Source organism: Triturus cristatus, chromosome 8 (assembly GCF_964204655.1).
Source record: "Triturus cristatus chromosome 8, aTriCri1.1, whole genome shotgun sequence".
NCBI lineage: Eukaryota > Metazoa > Chordata > Amphibia > Caudata > Salamandridae > Triturus > Triturus cristatus.
The window spans coordinates 658,687,903-658,704,197 of record NC_140591.1 but is presented as its reverse complement, the minus strand read 5'-3'; positions in this window follow the sequence as shown (position 1 = coordinate 658,704,197).

Below are 16,295 nucleotides of genomic sequence, written 5' to 3'. Positions count from 1 at the left end.
AAGGGGCGTGTAAACATGCCACAAAATGTCAAAGAAGTAAATCACCCCGTGCAAGCTTAAAGCACAAAGCAGAAGGTGAGAGATTCATCAGATCTAAAAAGTCATACACCTATTCTGTTGTACATTTCCCACCCTGCCACGCCATTACGTCCCCAATGCACCACTGCTCCTCCCTGCCCAGTCTGCGGCAGTACTGCATAAAACTGTTAGCATGCAGAAGAAATGGGGAAATCACAGAAATGTTCCACAGGCACATATTCCATATGTTTAGTTTTCTCTCTTCTCACCCATTGACACATTCAGCCAGAGCACAGACAACTGCCGCAGCAGAGTTCCCTGCATCGACTGGGAGGAATCGCCACAGTACAGTGATAGGCATACCACCCTCACCGACTGGTAAGTCAAAGTGGCCAGGAGATGGTCAAAATGCATAAATTGTCAGGAGTGACCGAGGGACATATAGTGCCCACATATGAAAGTCAACCAGAGATGAACAAATAGCTGCATTACTATTGGAGTTGTCAATGGACATCCACCTTTAGCTAATTATAATTGTGAACAGCTGAAGACAATATATTACATGTCTTGGCTCATCAAACCTTCGTAATTGCGGAACATGACATGTTTTTCAGCAACAGCCCCAGACCTGGCAATCCAATCCTGTTATCGAGTGCCACAACTACTCAAAAGGGTGTCCCCACTATGTTGTAATGGTGTCTATAGACGTAATCAATCAATCTAATTGACAGATATATGGCAATGATGAACAAGTGAGATCCCAGGGTCATTAGTATTGACAATGCATACACTGTCCAACTTTGAATGTTTCCAATATAGATCAAATTCCCAGTCCACACAGCTGGTCATGTACCACTCACATTGTCTGGCTTTTGTGTTGCCCATCAACAAAACATGATAGTGGACCTCACATCAGGATCCGTAGACATGTCATTGTGATATTGGTTGCATCCAGGTAGTTGGCCCATTCGAAGTTATGTGGGAGCAATCATGATATTACGTATAACACACTTCTGCAACGTTGGTGCCCACAACTGCTTGTGCTCATCCTTTGTGCCAGAAATCTAGTGCATCACATGTGGCTGCAGGAATGTAAAGTAGCAAAACACACTTATCATTGTAGGTACAACGAGGTCCTCCCAGAATCAAAGACACACACTGACTTCTGCTACAAGGTTGGTTGTGACATCTGTTCAGGGCCCACACACTGTTCCGGTGCTGGGCCAAGGGAGGGGAACCCAAGAATATATCAGGCTGACTGCTCATGAAATGTGCCTTTCACGTCCGCCGTATGTTGTATGTGTATTACAACACTGTTGTCCTGCATCACAATATGCTCACATATGGCATTTGAACCCATGCAAGATCAGACCCTGGTGGCTAATGAAAGGATAACACAAAATGTATGCCAAGTGAGTGCAGAATGGACATTCAATAGTACCATGAGTCATATGAAGTGACCAAAACACAACCGGCTTGCAATTCAATGATAGGAAACACCATGATGAAAATAGCATGGCTGAGGCCAACACTGATGCCAGTAGTGTACCTTTGAGATGAATGTAGGGGCTGCTAAGGTGAATCTTCATGTAGTTACACCTGCTAAATGACTAGGCTGAAGAGCAACACGCTAATCCAGTGCAGGCAGAAGGCATCAAAGCCTCTCAGCCTATCCGCAATGTGTGAGTATAAACCAAATGTTACATTCTGCTTGCCTCCTCTCCTACTGTATTCACATGTATAGGTGAGTGTTTGACATATGAGGTTTGGATGTCTGCTGTACAAGACACCAATCGTCGTCAGCTAAGTAGTACCATGATCTGGTAAATAGAGTACGCAAAGAGAGGACACTTAAAGGATGGACATAAGACATCTGTGTTCTCTCATACAAATATGTGTGACTTAATGCGTGGGGAAGCACAAATGAGCAACATCATGTCCCTGACTATTGCAAATCTCACACATGAAACCCTTTCTGACTTGTCAACAAACAACATGAGACTCAGGAAATATGTAAGTCTGAATGGCTAAGGTGAAAGCAGTGTAATGGGGAGGATTCCGGGTCATTTATCCCTTCCTATCAGTAATCTTCTCATACATGTGTGTCTGTTGATGTGTCATCTTATTGATGTCAGTGCTGTGTGGAGGAAACAGCTGGCAAATGCTGCATGTCAGCAGGTGCCCAAATGTAAAGTTCAGGAGCTAAACATGCTGCACATTGTTCTGGATTACCCACAAATGGTCATTGAGAATGACATGTTGGCTCAGAGCTATCATCTGTGGTTGCCAAATATAGACCTGTATGTCTCATCACAGCTGCTGATAGGATGACACCACAGCTGCGGACACCGTCCCGGGGACTGCATGACATCCTGCCTGCAGCGGTTCAACCCTCGCGCACCCGTCCTTCAGGTAATTCTAGCATGAGGTGTGTCTGTTCATGTTTCATCTTATTGATGTCACTGCTGTGTGGAGGAAACGGCTGGCAAATGCTGCATGTGAGCAGGTGCCCAGATGTAAAGTACAGGAGCTAAACATGCTGCACAATGTTCTGGATTACCCACAAATGGTCATTGAGAATGACATGTTGGCTCAGAGCTACCATCTGTGGTTGCAAACTATAGACCTGTATGTCTCATCACAGCTGCTGACAGGATGACACCACAGCAGCGGACACCGTCCCGGGGACTGCATGACATCCTGGCTGCAGCAGTTCAACCCACACGCACCCGTCCTTCAGGTGATTCTAGCATGAGGTGTGTCTGTTGATGTGTCATCTTATTGATGTCACTGCTGTGTGGAGGAAGCGGCTGGCAAATGCTGCATGTGAGCAGGTGCCCAAATGTAAAGTTCAGGAGCTAAACATGCTGCACATTGTTCTGGATTTCCCACAAATGGTCATTGAGAAAGACATGTTGGCTCAGAGCTACCATCTGTGGTTGCAAAATATAGACCTGTATGTCTCATCACAGCTGCTGACAGGATGACACCACAGCAGCGGACACCGTCCCGGGGACTGCATGACATCCTGGCTGCAGCAGTTCAACCCACGCGCACCCGTCCTTCAGATAATTCTAGCATGAGGTGTGTCTGTTGATGTGTCATCTTATTGATGTCACTGCTGTGTGAAGGAAACGGCTGGCAACTGCTACATGTGAGCAGGTGCCCAAATGTAAAGTTCATGAGCTAAACATGCTGCACATTGTTCTGGATTACCCACAAATGGCCATTGAGAAAGTCATGTTGGCTCAGAGCTACCATCTGTGGTTGAAAAATATAGACCTGTATGTCTTATCACAGCTGCTGACAGGATGAGACCACAGCAGCGTGCACCATCCCGGGGACTGCATGACAGCCTGGCTGCAGCGTTGAAACCATCGCGCACCTGTCCTTCAGGTAATTCTGGCATAAGGTGTGTCACTGGCTTCGACTCCAAAGCCATGACAGAGATCCTGATTCCCCTCTGCATGTAATCAGCAGTTGTTGTGTACAAAGTGAAATACAAATCAGGAGTGTCATGTGCCTGTCTGACAATTGGTGATGCAGATAATTGAGAATGTTGTCACTTCCCTCTACAGCTGCTGGTTCAGGGACAGCTAGGCCTACAAAAGCCGTGAGGAGACAGGTCCAGCAGGTGACACTAGGGGGGAACACCAAGGGACAGAGAGTTGTGGCTGGAGCTGGTGAGTTTGCCTTTATCTGTGTAACACCTCAGTGCTATTGTGTGAGCTGTCATTTGTGGTGGTACCCTACACAGGTCACATGATCCTCATCTGTTGATGCAAAGTACAGTTAATACAAACCCTTGTGTTGCACCACATGTTATACCAGGCAATCCCTAATACGGTTGCAACCTCTGTTCCAGGGGATGCTGAGGACGAGGATGACAGGCCTATGACCAGTGCGGGCCGACGGGGAATCAGAGGGGAGAGTCTCCTGATCCTCCAAGCTGTGATGTCGGCTGCAAGCACTGCTCAAGAGGAGGAGGATGAATTTCCTGAGGACATCTACTTGGTGGATGATGAGGACTACATGTCTGATGACGATGAAGATGCCAATGCGTGCTATCGTGCCAGATTGGCTAAATCGGTCAGGGCATCACATCCTCTGCCAAGCAACGTCCGTCAGCCTCCTCCCAAGCATAGCATGGCCTGTCCCCAGACTCCAGCAAACCAGCCACAGCACCCACGCATCACACCACAGACATCACTCCCTCACAGTCCTCACGTCCAGGACCAACATGGTGGTTCCCCTACCCGCTCTTCCCTAGACAGTGTATCCCTGCCATCCTCTCCAACATCTGGGGGTAGTACCAGCCCTGTTGTGCTGCCGGAATCCCCTGGGCACCATTCACCTGCCCACAGACTCCCACCTGCCACCCCCCCCTGCTGTAGGACCTGCTCGTCCCATCCATGGCAGACAGCTGCAGAGAGGGCCTGCACCTGGCTGTGATGGCCAGTGGGAGCAGGACTTCTACCAACAGCAGAGCGATGTGAGGCAGGACATTAGTGCCATAGGGGCTACCCTGTCCGACATGTCGGACTCCCTGCAGGACATGGTCCACTTCCCTCAGGTGGTGGAGAGGCTGAGCCAAGTGTTGGATAGGATGGATAGGACTTGGCAGGACATGTCCAGAAATATGCGAGACATGCTATCCATCCAAAGGGAAGAGGGTGCAAGACACCATGCCTTGGCCATGAAGATGATGGAGGGCATATTGAGATTGAGCCAAACTATCCCTTCACGGTCAACGCAGGGAGGGGAGCCATCATATCTGCCCACAGGACAGCACATCCCCACACCTGTACCAACTGCACAGCAACAAAGCAAAGGGAGACATCCACACCAGCGGCCTGAACTGGTACTCCCAACACCAACCCCTGTACAGGCACTCCCGCCACCTGCACAACCACCACCAACCCCTGTACAGGCACTCCCGCCACCTGCACAACCACTACCAACCTGTGTACAGGCACTCCCACCACCTGCACAACCACCACCAACCCCTGTACAGGCACTCCCGCCACCTGCACAACCACCACCAACACCTGTACAGGTACTCCCGCCACCTGCACAACCACCATCAACCCCTGTGCAGGCACTGCCACCACCTGCACAACCACCACCAACCCCTGTACAGGCACCGCCCCCACCTGCACAACCACCAACAACCCCTGTGCAGGCACTCCCACCACCTGCACAACCACCACCACCCCCTGTACAGGCACTCCCACCACCTGCACAACCACCACCACCCCCTGTACAGGCACTCCCACCACTTGCACAACCGGCCCTTGTCCAGGCACAACCATCAAGTGTGCACACACCATCTGCACCAGCACATGTAGATGACCCTGGACAGTCCCTTGGACAGTACCCACCTCCACGTAGGCGGCGAGCCAGAGCTGAGCACTCCGAGTGGTCCTCCCCCCCCAAATTGCGACGTCGCAAGCTCGATCCCCGGTGACAAGAACCCAGGACAATGTAACCACGTGATTGTGTGTTCACCAAATAAAGACCTAAAAAAAAAGAACTCTGTTGTGTCTCATGTCCTGTGTAACGATGTAGGTGGCCTCGAGATGTGAGAAGGTATGTGTGTGTGTGACACAGTTACAAGTGTAACCCTTCATTGCAACAAGCCATTATGTGCATAGCAGATGACTCACCAAATATGTGTCCTGATTCAGAACCCGACATTCTAAATGAAGTCAAACAAGTAGAAGTAATTAGAATTGCTCAAATATATTTAGGTATGAACAGAACAACTGTCCGTTTGGAAGGGAGGAAGGAAAACAAATGATGTTCTTGATGCAGAGGAAGAAGGGAACCTGGATTGGGGTGGGGCAACAAAAATATAACACGTCAGGGAGCGTCAGGGAAAACAGTCTATTTACAAGGGGAAACTGAAATAATTGTTCACGTCAATGTCTCCTCAAAAGTCAAGTGTCCTTCTGGTCATCCTCTAGGACCACAATGTCCAGATCCTCTGAGTCCGATGCAGGCACACGTCTGGCAGGTGCAGTAACAGGCACCACATGTGTTCGTGACACACGAGGAGTACGAGGGGAAACAGTGTGGGGCAACGGACAGGGGGAGACATTGACGGTGGTATGGGAAGGGATTGGGGAGACAACAGACGACATGGCTGTGGTCAGTGAATTGATGCTGGTGGCGAGGGTGGCCATAGATCGGAGCATGTCCTCTCGCATCATGCGTACCTCCATACACACTTGTAGCATGATGCGAGCGGACATGTCTGGCTGACCCTCACACATCCACATCAAGTCCACTGGCACAGCCACAGGAGGAACAACACCGGGAGGGGCCTGGGGGGGACAGGAGGGATGTGGTGCCTGAGGTCCGGAGCCAATGATGTTGTGGGGCTGGCGGCGACGATGAGGGGGACTTGTAGCAGGGGATTCAGCTGGAGCCCCCGATGGCATGGGGGACTCTAGAGGTAGGGAGGGGCTGATGGCTGATGACACCTCTTCAGGGCCCACAGGTGAAGAGTCATGGGCAGATTAGCTCTCCAACACATCATGGTCCGAGGTGTCGGGTTCACCCCCCCCCTTCAATGTCTTCAGCCTCCACCCGGGATGAAGCACCAGCATCAGGGTGTCCCTTGTCAGTCCGGGTGGGCGCAATCCCCTTGCCTCTTGATGTTGAGGGTCCCTCCTCATCCTCCTCTTCCTCGCTGGTGGAAAGAGGGTGCAGCCGCCGCCGCACTGGGGGCCTCTTGCTCCGGACCTGGTCCTGCTGCCATTCCGTTTCGCCAGCTGTGCCTGCAGAAATGTAAGCAAAATCCTAATGTTATGGTTGTGTCATGCAGGACGAGACACGTACATAGAGGAGCCAAGGTCAGACTTATTTTCCTCTGATCACACTCTATAGTTATCAGCGTCTATGAGCTGACATTACGTGTATGTTCACTGTCATTTACTGGATTTAGTCTGACATGGCCATCTCACGTGGATGTTTGTGGCTTACACAACTGTATTGGCCAACCCTCAACCTGGCATTCTGGTGATCTGTGTGTCCTGCCACTGCTACATGTGCAGGTTCCAAAAGCCATCCACCAATGGAGAACATGAAGAGTCCTGATTTCTCGGATTTTGGCCATTCATAGGGAGTCGCAGCTATTTAAGGTCTGGACAAGTGTCATCTGCTTTGTGTCATTGTATGGGACAAGACAAGTGGCGAATGGGGGTCACACATCCACTGAGGCTCTGGGCTATTTGTGTAGCTACATTGCGAGTCTAGCCTTGGGCTGTCCCCACACATTATCTGACTATCCAGTGGCACATATTGGCTTTGGTGACTGATATGGTAATACAGTACACCGCTGAACAGTGGGGGATTGTTGTGACAGCTACCTGTACATGTGAAATGTCAAACAGCCCACTGAGGGTGAGACGTCTGTCACGGGACACCCCTTGTAAATTTAGAAGCGCTTAGGAGTGATGCAAGGATGTCAAAGTCTGTCTTGACTCCATGGCACATGATGATTTGTCACAATTGGAACCCAAACTCGACAAATGCAATGCAAGTCATAGCATCCAATGCCCTTTGGCCTGGCATGCTCACACTGGACAGTGTCTGTACCATTGCTCATCCAATGCACACATGATTTCCTAGTGCCAATTGTAGTGGTGCGTGAGGAGCAGATTTCAGTATTAATGCACTATTATGGATCATTTTGCCAGTTTATAAAGATACGTGGTATGGAGGAAAGGATATACAAATATATTCAAACAAGGACACTTTTAATTATCCATTCACATGTGATAAAATTCACTTCTCATTTTCTTTGGATTTGTGCTGAGCATATACAAAAACATATATTTACAAAACAAAACCTCTGTACATATAACAAAACTATGCTACTGTCCTAAACAATAATTTTCAATTGTGGGTCCACCCTTCAAAAGTGTGGATAACCCCAGAGGGCATATACATTGCATGAGAAGTATCAATGTCCCCATAAATTCTAAGGCAATGCAAGGTTGTTGAATCCCAACACAATCAAATTCTTTTGGGTCCCTCTGTAAAACCAAAATGTGGACGCAGTCGCGTTTCAGCCAATCAATTCCTTTTGGCCTCTTCAGGACAAGGAAAACCGCAGCAATCTTAGGCTGGTCCCTCTACTCAGCATACCAAGCGTAAGTACTGTACAATAGCAAGGAGTGGGACGCAGGGGATCCACGCCCTATTCCATCTCTTTATTGAAAAGTCAGCTGGGCCCCCTGTTCGTGTTCTAAAGTCAAGATTTCTTCCGTCGTGATTACACGCTTGCTTCTCTAGCCTCTCCTTGATAGCTCTTCCGCATCTATCGGTGCTAACTCTCGCTACGCGAGTTTGTTCAGGAGAGCACTATCTGCAGCGTATGCTGCAGATAGTGCTCTCCTGAACAAACTCGCGTAGCCTTAGCATTGCATTGCCTTAGAATTTATGGGGACATTGATACTTCTCATGCAATGCATATGCCCTCTGGGGTTGTCCACACTATTGAAGGGGGGACCCACAATTGAAAATTAATGTTTAGGACAGTAGCGTACATGTGTTATATGTGCAGAGGTTGTGTTTTGTAAATATATGTTTTTGTATATGCTCAGCACAAATACAAAGAAAATGAGAAGTGAATTTAATCACATGTGAAAGGATCATGAAATGTGTCCTTGTTCACAAATATAGTTATATCTTTTCCTCCATACCACGTTTCTTCATATATTGTGTTCACTTTAGCCAGGTAATGGATGGTGTAATAGTTGGGTATACCCCTAGCTATCAGATTCATTTAGCCAGTTGTCATGACGAAACTACAACTCCCAAAATGCACTCTGCCCTGTACAGTCCGTATGCCACAGTGTGCCTTTTTATGCTTGGTGACTGCTGCATGGACACAGAATCAGTGAATGGAAGCATCAGATACACAATGGTACAGCACTGTTTCACTCACATCATACTCCCAGACACATTAAGCATATTATGCACTTACCATGTCCCTGCTGCTCATGCTCCTCCAGCTGAGCATGGAGGGTCGGCCAAGCTGCTCGCAGGACCCTCCTGTACAGTGGGGATAGGCGAGGACGATGCAAATGGTGCTGGGAGGACTGGCCCACCATCTCCTCAACCTTGTGCCGGGACCACCGTTTCAGGTCCTCCCAGTGCTTGCGGCATGCCCTCGCACTCCTGGTGTGGACTCCCACTGCACTGCAGCGCTCCCCGATGTTGGCCCACAGCCTGGCCCGGGCTGCATTGCTCAGCTGGTGTTCAGGGTCCCCATATAGCAGAGGATATTTGCCCAGCACCCCCTCAGCCAAGATGTCTAACTCACTTTCAGTGAAAGGGGGTGCCTTCTCTTCATAACCCTCAGCCATTATGGGGATAATAAGTATGATGAAAGCAGCAGGCTGTCAGAGGATCTGATCTGTGAGTGAGGATGACTCAGCATGAACAAAAAATGGCTGCCAACTATTTCCTGTGATGTATTTCCTGCCTCCAACTTCCTGTAAAACATTTCCTGAATGAAATAATGTGTTCCGGGTCATTTTCGGAGTTTACGGCCCGCGAGCACAGTTTCCGGTTCCGGAGCGGAGGGTCCGCACACGCGCCGTACGCTCCGTAATCAGGACTTCCGCTTTTGTGCCGTAAACTCCGAAAATGACCCGGAACAGATTTTTTTATACAGGATATGTTTGACAGGGAATGGGAGGCAGGAAATACATCACAGGAAATAGTTGGCAGCCATTTTGTATTCATCCAGATCCATCCACAATCATGAATGTAATCTACTGCCATCCTGCTGTTCTGTTGTGGATAAAAAAGAAAAGACAGTGCATGTGTGAATTATTAAAATGTAACAAGAGGGTGAAGAGACCATTTAAAGACATTTATGCACTAATGGGTGGGGGGGCTGACACAACATGAAACCCCTGTTTCACTTTCTCATGCTTTGCATCATGGTACATGTAGTCCATATTGGGTGCTCAGGAGCAGAGTTGTGTGATGTGTTACGTAACATTGGGGTGGAGAAGTGTAGATATATCACAGACACATGGGGGCAGATTTATGTTCCCTGGCACATCCCTGCAGATCAGCAGGGATGCGCCATGGGAGATGCGTCACGCAAGTTTGCCCTTGCACCACCGCAGAAGCGCCGCATTCACAATGCCGTGCATCGTGGCGCAAGGACAAGCAGATGCGTGACGCATCTGGCCGGCGTAAGGTTGACGCATTGCTGGAGTTGCGTCACAACCACCACACAGCTTCAGCACGGCTCGGGGTGCCCCTATCCCTGACATGCTGCGTCAATCCTTAAGCCTGCTTCAAGCAGGCGCAGGGCTTTGACGCAGCATGGCCTGAAAAGTGTCTGAGTGGATTTCAATCAGCCACTTTTCAGAGGCATTACTGTGCCAGAAGCCCCCCCCCGTGCAGGTACGCCCACATGTGGCGCAAGCTTGACAACATGACGCATCTCCCTAGATGCGTCACGTTGTAAATAGCACGCAGCATGGCGCTGGGTCGGCGCCATCGCTGCGTCACTAAAGTGACCCAACGGGGGCGCAACAGTGGTGCACGGGGCGTATTCATCTGCCCCATGGTGACTGATTCACCCATGACATCACTCACGTTGTAGGCGCTTCTTTTGTGGGTGAGTCACATCTGTTGATGGCACAGGCCCGCCAATGCTATGGTTATGGCCTTTTCTGATTCAGTGACCCATCCTCATGAGGTCCGGCTGTGTCTCTCAGTACATGTATCATTTTCCATCAGCGTCAATAGATTCTTTCGGGTCATCCACTACACTGATCGCTGACATGGGCACATGAGCTGCAGCACGCTCAACCTTTTGACTACTGTCACCAGCTGCGATGAACATGCAGTTAGTGTGGCTTGCAAAGTTGTCTCAGGAAGGAATTTCTTTACACAGTTGTGTATATCCAAGTTTCATCATTGGCAACAGACAGCAATCCACATTTAGTCCAGTCCACTACAGGTTGCTCATGTGAAAAATGTGGCAACGAGCTGCTCACGGACTTGCATGCCCTGACCTCGGTTATGTGCCATGGCCCGGTTTCCCAGATTCAGAGCTAGCCGAGGTTCCAGCGGTATGTGTAAGCCATGCGTTAAGGCAATGTTGTGCAAGACACAACAGGCTAATATGATCTTGCACACGACTTCTGGGGAGTACTGCAGCACCCCCCCTGTACGGTCGAGACATCTGAATCGCGACTTCAACAGACCAAAAGTGCGCTCTATGATGGCTCGAGTCCGTATGTGTGCCCGATTGTACCTACGCTGTGGTACAGTGTTTGCATGCCTGTAAGGGGTGAGGAGATGTGGGGTGAGTGCATACCCAGCGTCACCTGAGGAGAGGGGAAAGGGCAGTTGGTTACATTTCCCTCTTTGACTTGCACAGGACATGATCTGTACTGTATTACATGCAGTATCTGTTGGGCCATGTATGTAGCTTTATGATTCTTATTGTACAATGGTTATTGTTGGGGGCATTCATACATTTGCAAAACACATTTCCCTCATTTCTAACGCTAGGTACTTACCCAGTAACCACATGTTGTCAAATTCTCCCGCAGCCATCTGCCGGGCAAGAGGTGACATGCGGAATATGAAGCTGTCATGGGTACTGCCTGGGAACACCGCATGCACATTAATGAACCTCCCCCTGGCATCACAGACAGCTTGCACGTTGATGGAATGCCATCGGTGTCTGTTGCAGAAGATGTGTGCAATGTGGCGGGGTGGCTGAAGGGCCACATGGGTACAATCAATTGCACCCAGCACACGTGGGAATTGTGCAATGAGATAGAAATCTCGTGCTGCCCTTTGTCTCAGGGCCAGTGTACGTGGCATTTGTATGTGGTTGTGGGATCTTGCAGTGATGCATCTCAGTACCTGATGCAGGCACTGCGACTGGCTGGCCTGGGATATGCCCACATGGTCACTGGAGACCCTTTGGAAAGAGCCAGTGGCAAAGAAATGGAGCGCAGAGAGGATCTTGAGATATGCTGGGATTGCATGAGAGCAGCAGGTCACAGAGTCAAGTTCCTGCTCCCACTCACATACCATATCCAAGATGACTTCTGGAGGGAAACGGTACCTGGCCCTTACATCTTGGCTGGAAATTCCAAATAGGTTGATCCTCTGTCTGAAGATCCTCTCTGCTCTCCTCCTCCTCAAGTGGTTTTGCCGCATGGCAAGGGGCAGTGCAACAAACACATTCAGTGACATGTAGTAAGGGTTTGTGTGTGTGTCTGCTCTGCAGTTATACGTGCTGCCGACCTAGGATTCGCTGGAGTGTGTCAGCTGATGCACGATGGGGGATGGTAGGGACTTGGACAGGTGTTTACCCTTGGCTCAAATGATCAATGGCCACAGTTAATGTAGTCTTGCCCAAATCGGAAGTTCCGGTCCGAGAGTGGAATTTCCGGCCCGTATGCGGACTTTCCGGCCCGTAAGCGGACTTTCCGGTTCGTAAGCGGACTTTCCGGCCCGTAAGCGGACTTTACGGCACGTAAGCGGACTTTCCGCTCCGGGTGCGGACATTCCGCTCCGGCAGCGGAAATTCCGGCCCGAGTGCGGACGTAAGTTTAGTGGTCGTAAATGCATTCTGTGAATAGCAAAAGTTCTAAGTTCATTCTGTCAATAGCAAAAGTAGTAAGTTCATTCTGTGAATACCAGAAGTAGTAGGTGCATTCTGTGAATACCAGGATGGTAGTAAGTTAAGGATTTAGTCTTAAGTTTGTTCTGTGAATCGGGCCCTGTATGTGCTGTGCACCGCAGATGACATGAGAAGGGTGAAGGCCAGAGTGTCGAACGATTGCCAAGTTAAGTGCCCAGCCGTGGGACCGGGGATTCAGTCTGCAGATGATGTTAAAAAATGAATATAAAATGTTACATTTTGTATCATGTGAAGTAAACGTGAGAACAAACTAAGAACCTGGGACCTACTATGGAACAATAATTTTGTTGAATTTCAGGTGAAGTCACAGTGGTGTGAAAACACCACCTCCCAAGCCCACCAATCCCCTTGCGGGTTTTATGAAAGTTTGCAACAATTGTGGGACAGACATGTTAGTTTTAGGATATAATTGGGGTGCCTTTAGGGGTGTGGTTTAAGCTTCGGCTGGCAGGAGAGAAAGAGGGGAGATACGTCGCTGTCAGTCGGTTTGCACAGAGGCCTAGCTATTCCTGACATGTCCTGTTACTCTCCTTTTGCCCTTTGTTCCCTGATCCTATTTTGGGGAACCCCCACCATCTCCTAGGATGAGGGGGTGGTTTTGCTACAGACCGATAAGTTTGTATTTATCCTAACTCGTTCTCAGAATTTTACTTATAGATGTATTTTGTCTCCGAAACTTTTGTCTCTTTACCTATCCACTCCGTTAAATGATATATTGATATGTACTATTTAGATGACACTATTGTCTCTTTGTCTATCCCCTCTGTAAGGTATATTATGTTTTGCATATAATATTTTGCTGAAACTTTTGTCTCTTCCTCTATCCACTTCTTTATTGCATAAAGTCATTGTTTTGTTGGATGAGTTTGTATTCATTTAAGTTTGTATATATAATTTCTCCTTTCGTGAGATTTAGTGTTTGTATTTTTGTGACCAAATGCAGTTGAGCATTAACCCTTTATTTTTTAGATAAAATTCATTATTAACTTTACCTAGAGTCTGGGATCATTTAATTGACTAAATGATTAGTAAGATAGTAGTTATCAACTATTCAACTAATGGGTCCATCGACCAAATGGAAGGAAAATTGATGTAAAATTTAGTTATGAGGTCTCATTTAATTCAATGAAACGAAAAGAATTGAACGTACGTATAAATTGACCCCAGCGCATCAGGGATTCTAGGTGAATGTGTATGGGCCACTGTAATATGATGTTATTGAGTATTGATCCCTGATCAATAATTGGTGTCGCGTTGGATCAGTTTCTTGGTAGCCGAGGATGGTTTAATTATTGATTATTTTGGTAATGATTATTGATTATATGTTCTTAACACGAAAAGTTAGTGTCATGTTCTATGTTGTCTAGAAGTACAGGTACAGAGATACCTGAGGAATCCCGGGAATGGAATTTAGCCTGAAGTAGGCAGAAGAAGAGTATGGCAGAGAAGCCATACTGCAGAAGTTCTTTGTGTGTTATAATAATAGCTAAAAGCTACGGAGGGCTGTAGGTGTTATATTAGGGAAATTTTGTATGAAGTAGAGTGTTTGAAATAGAGAAGGGTCCACTTCCGAAACTCTAGCCTTATCCCCAGGAGTGTAGCAAGACCTCTTTTCACATCAAAAAGTCCTCTTGTGAAATGTTGGCCTTATCCCTAGAGGGGTAACAGGTCCTCCTGGAGCTTGTCTGAGAAGTGAGATAACGCTGGTTGTTATTATTACTTGCAGTGTAAGGAAATCTTTTTGAAAAGGTGAAGACTATCTTTTTATTTAGTGGAGCAGACAAGGTAGGATTGTTTTGTGTCGTTACTAACCAAATTTTGATTACAGAAAACACAGAAAAATATTGCCGTAATATTTTGTAAAGGGAGGGTAAGTAAAAGAAGTAATACTGACGTCAAAAAAAGCCGCGCTGGTATTGGTTGAGATAATAGATATGTAGAAAACCGTGATTGGTTGGTTGGTGTGAGTCACGCTAGTATAGGACAAAAGTTGACAAATAGAATAAGTAGGATTATGGAAAGGATTGTTTGTTTATTTATGATAAGACCCATAAGCGAAAGGAGTCAGAAAATGAAGTTGATGCAGAAAATAAAGAATTTCTTTGACACACCAATTGTGACTAGAGAGGGAATTCCAATTCCACCTCCAAGAATGCCTGCTTCCTTTATGATGCTGGAACAAGGATATCATAGGTGTATGTGGTTAGAAAATTGGTTGAGTGTACAAAGGATGATGGTGTCATAGCTTTTTCCACAACATAGTACGCTCAATGTAAGAATATTGCAGAATTTGAGAAATCAAATTAATTCATTGGAACCCAATCCAAGATTGACACAGTACGAAGCATTGGAAGAATGGGAAATTGAGGCATTTGAAAGAGAGAAATTTAGAGGAGGTTACTGAAGATACAGGATTTGGAGGCTTGGTTATCCTTTTGAGAATAGGGAGGAAAAGCTGGAAAACTGAAGGGTTGTACCCAGTGTTAACTGTTGATGAGCAGACTGGAGGCAAATGTAAAGAGAAAAGGAACAATATAGAGACTCCAAGTGTAAGAGGTGATATGAATGATTCGGATGATGATGAATTGATAGAGGTCATTATGAACAAAAGACCTCTGCCTTATGAAGAGAATTTAGGGATGGTGAGTCCAAGTGCACCACAGATGGGAACTCCATGAACTCTACAAGTTTCAGACATAGCGAAAGTAGTGAGGGAAAATGAAGCGAATCTGTTGAATAAAGCCAGGTTGGAAAAAGTCCAGAAATTGAATCAGTTGAATCTGAATGCAGAGGCATTGACGGGTCCAGTAACAATTGGTCCTGTAGTTCCATTGTATGGAGAAAGTCAGAACGTATCCAAAGTGCATGCGTTTGCTGTTCCAGGAATTAGTATCAGGAGTGGTGCAAATGAGGATGGACAAGCAAATGTGAATAATACCTTGTTAGATCTTCCAGTTTGACAAATTCGAAACCTCAACCACAGAGTATAAATGTGAGTCAGTTGGAAGCAGATTTGGAAGAAATGATTATTGGTACAATAATTCCAGACAGCTTAGGAACTTATCGAGATGATGAACTGTTGTTGTTATGCAAAAGCATTACCTGGAGAGCAGAGAATTTACATGAGAAAATATCTGAAGCTGCTCGTGAGTATTGAGTAGACATAGAGACGTTGAAGGTTTTGCAAAAACCATATATATTGTCTCTCAACGACAAGGACTTAGAGAGCTTGAATGCATCAGGAAAAAGATTACAGATAAAAGAATTGATGAACATTCTGAAGAAATGGGGAGATATAGATCGATGGGAAAATAGATAGACGAAAAGAAAGGAAAAAGCTGCTAGCAAAGGAGCATCTATGTTTCCATTAAAGGAGACAGAACAGGCTGAAAGGGTTTGTCCGATGAGAGAAGTACCAAGTGGTGGATATGTCCATGTTCCATAGTCAAGATAAGATATATTGTGTTTCACAAATGATTTTCCCAGATTGAGAGAGAAACTAGTTGAATGGTATAAACAAGTAGAAAGGTTTGTGAAGGTCACGAAAGTTCTGCTAAAGGACTTAGATGGGTTGTTT